This window comes from Polypterus senegalus, chromosome 8 (genome assembly GCF_016835505.1).
Source record: "Polypterus senegalus isolate Bchr_013 chromosome 8, ASM1683550v1, whole genome shotgun sequence".
Taxonomy (NCBI): domain Eukaryota; kingdom Metazoa; phylum Chordata; class Cladistia; order Polypteriformes; family Polypteridae; genus Polypterus; species Polypterus senegalus.
In genome coordinates, this window is record NC_053161.1 from 183153462 (window position 1) to 183163320 (window position 9859).

Here is a 9859-nt window from a genome sequence, read left to right on the forward strand (position 1 = left end):
TAATTCTCTTTCCGATCAGCTGCTGCTGTGATTCACACTCAGATACAGTGATATAAATACTCCGAGTGGTGCAGTGAGAAAAATATGGAAAAAGATGATCCGCTGTGGCAACTCCTAACGGGAGGAGCTGAAAGAAGAAGAAGAAGGAGAAGTGAGAGTAACAATGCTAAAGCAGTTATGGTATTTGGAAAACTATGGCTGTTCCCTGGACCATTATATTGTTACAAGTTAATTACAATCAGATGCATTACACTAATAAACAATATGCGGTTAGTTTCTGTGTATTTATAAAGCGCGTCATGAAAATAATGAGTAATCACACAAGAACAGTACCATTGCTTTGACGCTGGGTGCCGCCAGGTTGCATAACCGAGTGGAGAACTTGCGTATGACAAGGCATGAGGTACCGTGCAAAAGTGCGTGGCTTTACGCCAAGTGTAGGTTTTATACATCGCGATTTGAACGTGGAAAAGTCTTACGCAACATTTCTGTGCGTACGCACCGTTTATACATGAGGCCCTAGGTCACTTGTAGCACAGAATTACTGACTGACTGAAAAATAGAGACCAGAAAGCCAGATGTAAAAAATCCTGGATAACAGAAGTATTAGTTCCTAGTGATTACTCAGTCCTAAGAATGGAGAGGCAAAAAAGAAATAAACTACCAAGAAATGCAGTCTGAAATATGACAAATGAAATGTGGATGGCAAAACAAAAATGGAAGAAATGCCTGTTGTTCTAGGATGAACAGAAATGATAAAGAAAAACGTTCAGGCCCATCTTGACAAATTGCAATACCTCCTTATGACCTGCAAAAAGAAGCCTTATTAGAAACAATTCAAGTTGTACTCTGAGTGCTTATGGGAAACTTACGAGAGTGAGAAGTTAAGCAGTACAATGAGACTGTCCTGACTAAAGAGTGAAGTCCACTCCTGTTTTGATAGGAAGCACCCGAGAATGAAACCTGAGAGAAGCCAAATTGCTGTGCTGAACGTGGTAAACAAATCAGGCACAGAAATACTCTTCTGATGCACATTAAAATTCACGCAGGAGAGAAGCCATGTGGGTGTTCTGAATGTGGCAAACAGTTTTCATGGAGAAACAACCTCTTGGATACAACATCTACATTTATTTATATAACACATTTTCATATTACCAATGTGGCTCAAACTACTTTATAAAATGTAAGAAGTAGGAAGTTAATATAAAACATAAACGAGATTAGGCAATAATAATCCGTATGTAACAATGAAAAAGTTAATGTTGAATGGCCAAGTGGACAGAAAAAAGCAAAAAAATAAATTAAACTCCAGTTAGGCCGAAGAGAAAAAATATTGCCCTTCCACCACTAGACATTCTAGATAACATTCTACCTTAATCAGTCCTCATGGTTTACATGCTTCACATGAAGAGTTTGATGGTGATGGCCATGTGGACACCTTGGACACCCGCCATTCAATCCATAAACACGAGGCAGTGTGGTATGTTGAACAGGAGATGGTGGAGCACATCGTCACCACAGAAGAAATGGAGAAGGCAGCAGAGAATAGTACAGATTAGTATGGAACTGCACATCCCAGAGAAAAATGATAATCCAGTGTCCATATAGACTGATAGGGATACAACTAAAATGTAGCTATGAAAAAGCCATTTTAAAATAATGAGTTTTTATCAGTATGATTAATGTTCTGCAGTATTAGCCTGGTGAATTTCTATTGGTAAAGTATTTTAAATTTTAGGTGTGTAACTGCAATAGGCCAACTCACCAGTTCTTTTCAGATTGGATCTTGAAATTCTAAGTAGACCTTCATTTGAAGATCTGAGGTTATGACTGGGAGTGTAAGGGGACAGAGAGTCCAAAATGTAGGACTGGGTGAGATTATTTAAGGCTGTGTAAAACCATTACAGTCGATCTCCTACTTACAAACAGGTTCCATTCTAGCAGTCTGTTTGTAAATCCATTTTGTTCAAAAATCCTGCACGTATCGGCATCAGTTGATAAATGTTCTAACTTCAGGCGGCTCTCGATTTGGACATATAAACAATGTTTTTGTTAGTTTTTAATGTGCTTTGAGCAAATTACAAGTATTGTACATGTAGTCAATCCTACTAGAGATAAATGCATGAATTAAATTATCAGAATCCTCCTTATTTAGAAAATGCCTTAATATCCGAACATTTTTAAGATGGAAGAAACATGACTTAGACAAGTTTGAGATGTGCACTTTAAATGACATACTAAAGTCACAAATAACACCTCGATTGTGGGCTGATTCAATAAAATTAATGGTGATTCCAACTGAGGTAAATGATAACGAAATATTGTTTTGTTTAGCATCATTCTTTCCAGTAGTTAACATCTCTGTTTTATCTGTGTTTAATTAACTTATCCACTCATTTAATTTACTAACACAACTCATTAAAGACAACATCAGAGAACCTTCATTTGGTTTTGATGAAAGGTATAACTGGTTGTCATCTGCATACAAGTGAATATTAACCTGATGTTTCCTAATGACAGATCCCAGTGGAAACATGAAAAGTGAAAACAGTAAAGGTCAGAGTACTGAGGCCTGTGGGACACCATATCTCACTTCTGTGTGTAGTGATGGAGTCCTGTCAGCACATTTCTGTACGTGTTGGAATCGATTTGATTTGTAAGAACTAAACCAGGCGAGCACACTGCCTGTGAGCCCAACGTCATTTTCTAGCCTGTGCCGTGAAATAGAATGGTCAATGGTGTCAAACGCTGTGCTTAAGTCTAACAACAGAATTACTGTGGAGTTTCCTTCATCAGAGGATATCAGAATGTCGTTTATAACGTGCATTAGTGCCATTTCTGTACCCGCATTAAAACTCACAAAGGGGAGAAGCCAAATGACTGCTGTAAATGTGGCAAAGAGTTTCTACAAAGAAACAACCTTATGACTCACAATAGAATTCAAACAGGGAGAAGCAGTTTGTCTGTAATAAATGTGCCAAAAACTTACCTGAATCACATTTATTGGCCAAATGAATTTAACTCCAGTTTTGATGACACTCCAAGTGTAAGTTACATAATTGACATCAACACAACACAAAATCACACACCTGAGATAAGAAAACAAAAAAAAAAAGCAAGACAGAGTATATATATATATATACATACACTGTGTTGCTTTTTTGGGGTTAATACATCTTTTTGGCCATCAAAGACAAGTTTATTATAATACATATTCAAGTTGGGGAACATGCGCTGGTACAGAGTGTTGCTGCACTCACTACACAATGAAACAACTCAGGATCCCGGTTGGCAGCCCCCCAGGCAGACATGCAGTCCAGTCCCACCCTCTAGATATGACCCTCTATCTGCCGCAGCCAGGAGGTACGTGGGTGACCCCTTGGCCTGGTCCAACCACTCGGGTCCTCAACAATGAGGATCTTATGAGCTGGATCACCCTCGGGGAAATGTATCACATGGCCGTAGTGGTGTAACTGACGCTCCTTCACAATGCAGGTCATGTGCCTTATTCGGGACTCCATGAGCAACATAAAGTTAAACCAGCGGTACCCAAGGATTTTCTGAAGAGACACAGTACCAGAGGAGTCCAGTCTTCGTCTCAGGTCACTGGATAGTGTCCCATGTCTCGTAACCATATAGCAAAACAGGAAGCACCAGCACTCTACAGACTTGGACCTTTGTCCTTTTGCATAAATATTGGGAGTACCACACACCCCTTTCCAGTGACTTCTTGACACCCCATGCTTTCCCAATCTGTCTACTGACTTCATAGGACGAGTCACCAGAGTCATGAATGTCACTGCCAAGGTAAGTAAACCTCTCAATGAGGTCGACACTCTCTCCGCAGACAGACACACTGCTGATGGCCGTGCCCAAGAGGTCATTAAAGGCCTGGATCAATACATATTACTTATATAACAGTTACATTTAGAGATTGAGACTTGACAGATGTTTGTTTGTAGTTCATATCTCATTGAGCCTCCATTTGACTCCATCAGGTCCTAGTGGTGTGCTGAACACATCAGCCTGTCTTTAGGGTCTCTGAGACTGGAGGAGGTCAGGAGTCCAACTGTACAGCAGACACTGATGTGCTTCAGCATCACGACTGGTGACAAGATAGAGATGGCAGATAGTTCAGCTGGACATTATCCTATATGACTACCCAAGCAGACGGCATATTGAGAGCCCACCGAGTGTGTCTACTCCAGTAGAACTGACCAGACGGCCCTGACATAACAACCTGTACAGCTGTAGACAACTCCACTTTACTGGTCAGTTTAGCACACACTGCACTGAGGCTGTAAAGTCTGAACCATTAAATCATTCAGTCAGCTGGGAATTTATTTTGGCAATGATATTTCTGGTAAGGCATTTGTTTTATTCTCATATGTCGTAGGTTGATACTGATATATTAGGTTGATAAATATAAACACAGACACACACTTCATGTCAGGACCTCAGAATAACAAGCTTCTAGCTGTCAGTCGTGGTTTTAGAATACTGAGCTTCAAAAGTTCTGACTCTCCATTTATCTTAAAAAATGCAAGTTTTATTGAAAATGTGACTCCTAAATAAAGAGAAGTAAGACCCTTATAATTGTAGACTGTGTTTGTAAGTGAACAGTAAAGTCTTGATCAGGATGCTCAGTTTCCAAGCTGTGTTATCCTGTAGGATTACCGGCGAGTCCAGTAAAGTCCAGTGTGCCATTTGTAGTCCATGATGATAAAAGTGGAGGCTCTGCTCAAATCTCTCAGTTCTAGTTGTGTTAATACATGAGAAGACTGGGCCAGCACAAATGAAACTAAACACTCAGTATTATCACTGCCAAAAACAAAAGTTTATTAATAATGATTCAGTATAAATTGTACAACCATGTCAAGAAATATTTACAATTAACAATAATGATGGGTCAGTTGAATTGAAATAAAGAACGAACAGAGAAGATTAATTTAACAAACAGACTGATCAGAGAATATACTGAAGCTGAATTATTAAAACTGCAGGACACCCACTTCTATAGATTATATAGAAATAAAAGAACAATGTAATGGGGATAGACAAGTTTACTTGTAATGTACAAAAAAGGAATAAAACTGTACAGTGCAGTTATAAAAATTAAAGAAAAAATGAAGATGACATTTATTATTGACATCAATAGTTAAAAAATCTACACAACTCTATTATGCACAGTCAGTCAGTTCAGCACTCAGAAATCCAAAAGGCCAAAGACCAGTAAAGCCAGTGACACGTTTATCAGAGGAGGCGCTAAAATGGAAAGTTGAGAGCCTCAATGATGCTGACCTTGTGCTTCCAACTGCTGCAGTTCAAGTACAGAATGGCAAACTCTTCTCTCTCACTAAAGATTCACTTTCACCAGTAATACAAGTGTATGAATACGTATTTTAAATTTAACTTTAAACATTGTAAGACTTGCGCGGACACCACCAGTCGGAAGCCACATCTTTATCAATTGCACATGTTTATTAATCATAAATAAACCCAGTTTCACAGTCCAGGGGCCCCATGTATAAACGGTGCGTACGCACAGAAATGTTGCGTAAGAACTTTTCCACGTTCAAATCGCGATGTATAAAACCTACACTTGGCGTAAATCCACGCACTTTTCCACGGTACCTCATACCTTGTCGTACGCAAGTTCTCCGCTCGGTTTTGCAGACTGGCGGCACTCAGCATCAAAGCAGTGCTACTGTTCCTGTGTGGTTACTCATTATTTTCCTGACGCGGCTTTATAAATACACCGAAACTAACCGCATATTGTTTATTAGTGTAATGCATTTGATTGTAATTAACTTGTAACAATATAATGGTAGAGGGAATAGCCATAGTATTCCAAATACCATAACTGCTTTAGCGTTGTTACTCTCACTTCTTCTTCTTCTTCTTCTTCTTTCAGCTCCTCTTGTTAGGACTTGCCACAGCGGATCATCTTTTTCAATATTTCTATCACTGTATCTGAGTGTGAATCACAGCAGCAGCTGATCGGAAAGGGAATTATCGATATATAGCTTCAAGGACACGCTGTCTCAGCCACTGCAAAATGTTTTAAAGCCTTTCCTGAACGGACCTTGCGGTTCAGAAACAGAAACGATATCATTTATAAGGTGAAATTCAGCAAAATATGTTTGTTAAATTATACAGATAAAACTTTAACTTCATTTAAATAATCTATATTTTTCACTGAGAGTGTCGTTAAGGATAGAATAATTAAACATGTACTACGAAGATATTTCAGTGTTCTTTAAACGTTTTGAAGAATCGGCGCTAAGCTTACAGGTGGCTTAACGTCTATTACAGAGCTGATTGTATGGCGATCGGTTACTTAGGGAAAGAAAAGCACTGACTGCAGTGACGGATACGCTAGTATATATTGAATATAAAACAGAAAGAGAAAATAACAACACAGCTAAAAACACAGCGACAAATTTCGGCAATAGTTAAATGCTTGTGTCATGAGCACGAGGCGGCTATGCAGTGTCTGCAACATACGTGGCCATCCACCGTGCATAAGCTACCTTACTGACGGGTGGGTGAAGGAGCCACCGATTCTTCCTCTGCCCAGTGCCACCACAAGCCTAGAGCCGCCCCTGAGTACTGCTGCAATAAATTATTTCATCGAAGTGAAACACATGTTTAATAACGTGCTTTAACTCCTATCATCATGAAAATTACATCACGTATACATCTCAGTATTTTAGTTATTCAGAGAGCTGTAATATCACAAATGTAATGGACTCTGTGTCCAGTTGTATGAAGAGAGCCGGTTTAAGAAGCAAGTAGTGATTCGCACACATAGAGCACATAGAAGATCAAATAAAAAACAAAGCATTTAACGTGCTACTTTAATTACGATGTGATTTGAGAAACTGGTTAATTAAACAATGTTAAGATGAAGTTTATGATGTTCTACTTTAATGACAAAATAAACTACGTGATTAAAGTGGAAATGTTGAGATTGAAGTTAACATTTCGTGCTTTTTCCTCACTGTGTGCCTTTTTTCTCTGTACCCTAATAAGCTATCTATCTATCTATCTATCTATCTATCTATCTATCTATCTATCTATCTATCTATCTATCTATCTATCTATCTATCTATCTATCTATCTCACAAGCTCTATTAATAATTGTAAATGCAGTAGATATGTGGAATCCCAATTTCTTCCTGATTTTTAAAGGTCTCTCCCTTCATCCAGTAACCACAGGCTCAGTTCAGGTTTTCTTGACCTCTCAGTGTCCTGCTAGGTAGCCTGATGTTCTGTTTTGGCCTCACATGGGACTTTTGAAAGCCTAAAGAGCCCACTTGATATGCAAATGAATTAAATAGTTCTTGTCCAAGCAGTGGTCTATGAGGAACAACACAACCTGTTAAAGTGCCAAAGTGCCCAGTCCTATCAGTAAGTCTTTTATGAGATATTTCACTCTCCTTTGTACACAAGGTGTAATACTGGGGAGATCTGAAAAAAAATGTCCATCTTATGAGAAGGATTTAGGAGTCGTGGTGGACTCGACTCTATCAAGTGCCAGACGGTGTTCAGAAGCCATTAAGAAGGCTAACAGAATGTCAGGTTATATAGCGCCTTGATGTGTGGAGTTCAAGTCACAGGAGGTTCTGCTCAGGCTTTATAACACACTGGTGAGACCTCATCTGGAGTCCTGTATACAACACGGTTATTCAATTACAAATTCAGTTGGTCAGATTTTCAAACCAAGAAATTTATCTGGGCCAGACATTTTCAATGGCCAGTAAACAACAGATAAGTTTTAAACCAACACAAATGAATGTGCTGAAAAAACAAGTCATGTTTATTCATTGTTACCCTTTTAAATTTGGTCAAATCTAGCACAGGCACATCATAAAGAGCATAAAAAACAATTAAAAAGCTACAACTGAAGAGAATCTGAAGTAGTAGGAATATTGTTTGTTTTTTCAACTTTTGAAATTTAAAAATATAAACATTTTGCTCACATCTGACCCAGGCGTATCTCAAAGTTCCAAAAATCAAAAAAAAGTGCACAATATCAGCAATAACATTTGTTTCCTTTTTGAAATAAAATTAATATTTTGGTCATATATGACCCAGGCACATCACAAAGTGTATTTAACAGATTAGCCAAGCACTATCACTGCTCTCAAAGCTCTCAGCGCACAAAGCCATGACAAGTGATAACAGCGACTAACACACATGAATACAATGGCTACTGCACTCTGAGGGGACACACAGGAGGTTTGTTTAAATCACCACCTGAGTGACTGGAATCCCCCTGTGCGCACCCGCCTACTGCTGCTGTTCATTAATAATCCGTGGTTCACTTCACGTGGCCGAGTCCCAAATTTTAGTTTGTAGCACCCATTCACACTGCCGGCTCCTATTCATTCCTCTCTTTGTATTCCTTGTATTGTTTCCTTTTCAAATCACTGAACTTGAGTAGATGGCCATTCCACACGTACGATGCTTTAATTTCTGGCTTTGTTTCTCCTTTGTCACTCCGTGGCATCCAGTTCAAAGACAGTCGCGGAAGTGGTGACCGGTTTACTAACCTAAAGGTGTCGGTACGCATACATTATATTCGGATCAAGTCTGAAGGACTGTGAAGGTACACAGAAGCCGAGAGTCCTAGCGCTACATGATTTGTTTATTTGGTGATAACACATAACGTTTTAAAATTTGCAATTGACAAATCATCAAGTATATTTATAATAATAATTCTTCACACTTACATAATGCTTTACTTAGAACTCAAACTGCTTTGTAAACTCTGCATAAGAAGGTCCCAGGACATGAACCCATGATTTCCTCAATGTGCATCAGTGGAGCTACCATTGCGCCACATGCACTGGTGAACTGTACTACGTAATATTGTGCTTGATAGTTTAATATTACAAATACAGAATTTCCAAAATTAGAGAATATCAACCTTAAGTTAGACAGGTGGTCACAGTATCATATACTACTAACCCCACCTTGAGACACACAAAAACGCACTGCATTGTGGGTTGAATGTTGCTAGGCATTCATGTTCTGTACTATTGTAGGAATTTATGGAGGAATTTCTGAATGCTTACAAAATGTCTTTCTCAGTTTGTCTCTGTGTTTCTGGTTGGACCACTGGCCGGGCAATAAGTTGCTTCTGGACTGCAGGTGGCCATTTTAATAGGGCAGGAGTGGAGTTTTGTTATTCAGGCTACAAAAAAGGCATAGCAGCTCTAGAAAAGGTCCAGAAAAGAGCAACTCAGCTGATTCCAGGGCTGCAGGGGATGAGTTATGAGGAAAGATTAAAAGAGCTGAGCCTTTAGAGTTTAAGACAGTGGTTCTCAACCTGTGGGGCAGGCAACCCTAGTGGGGTGTGAAGTAACAAAAAGGGGGGCGCGAAGATGTGAAAAAAAGAAAACAAGAATCAAAAATATGAAAAAAAACAACTGTTGAAACCAAAACAAATTAACTTAAACTACATTCTGATACTAGAACAATAAATATAGAGTTAGATAAATGTCGATAAAAGTAGGTGTAATAAAATATGCATCTACGTTTCAAAAAAATGTTAGGGGGGCGCGATTAAAACTGTTATGAAAACTCAGGTCGCAAATACTTAAAGGTTGAGAAACGCTGGTTTAAGAAAAGGAAGATTAAGAGGAGACCTGACTGAAGTGTTTAAAATGATGAAGAGTGGAGTGTGTGATATCATATCTCAGCTGATGTGACGCACTGCACGTGTGCTTAATGAAGAAAATAAAATAAACTTCAATTTACAGCACAGTCTGATCTGAACTGAGCGTACCGATCCACTGCTGACAGGGCTGTATTGTCAGTTCAGTTCCACATTAGTTGACCATATTGAGAA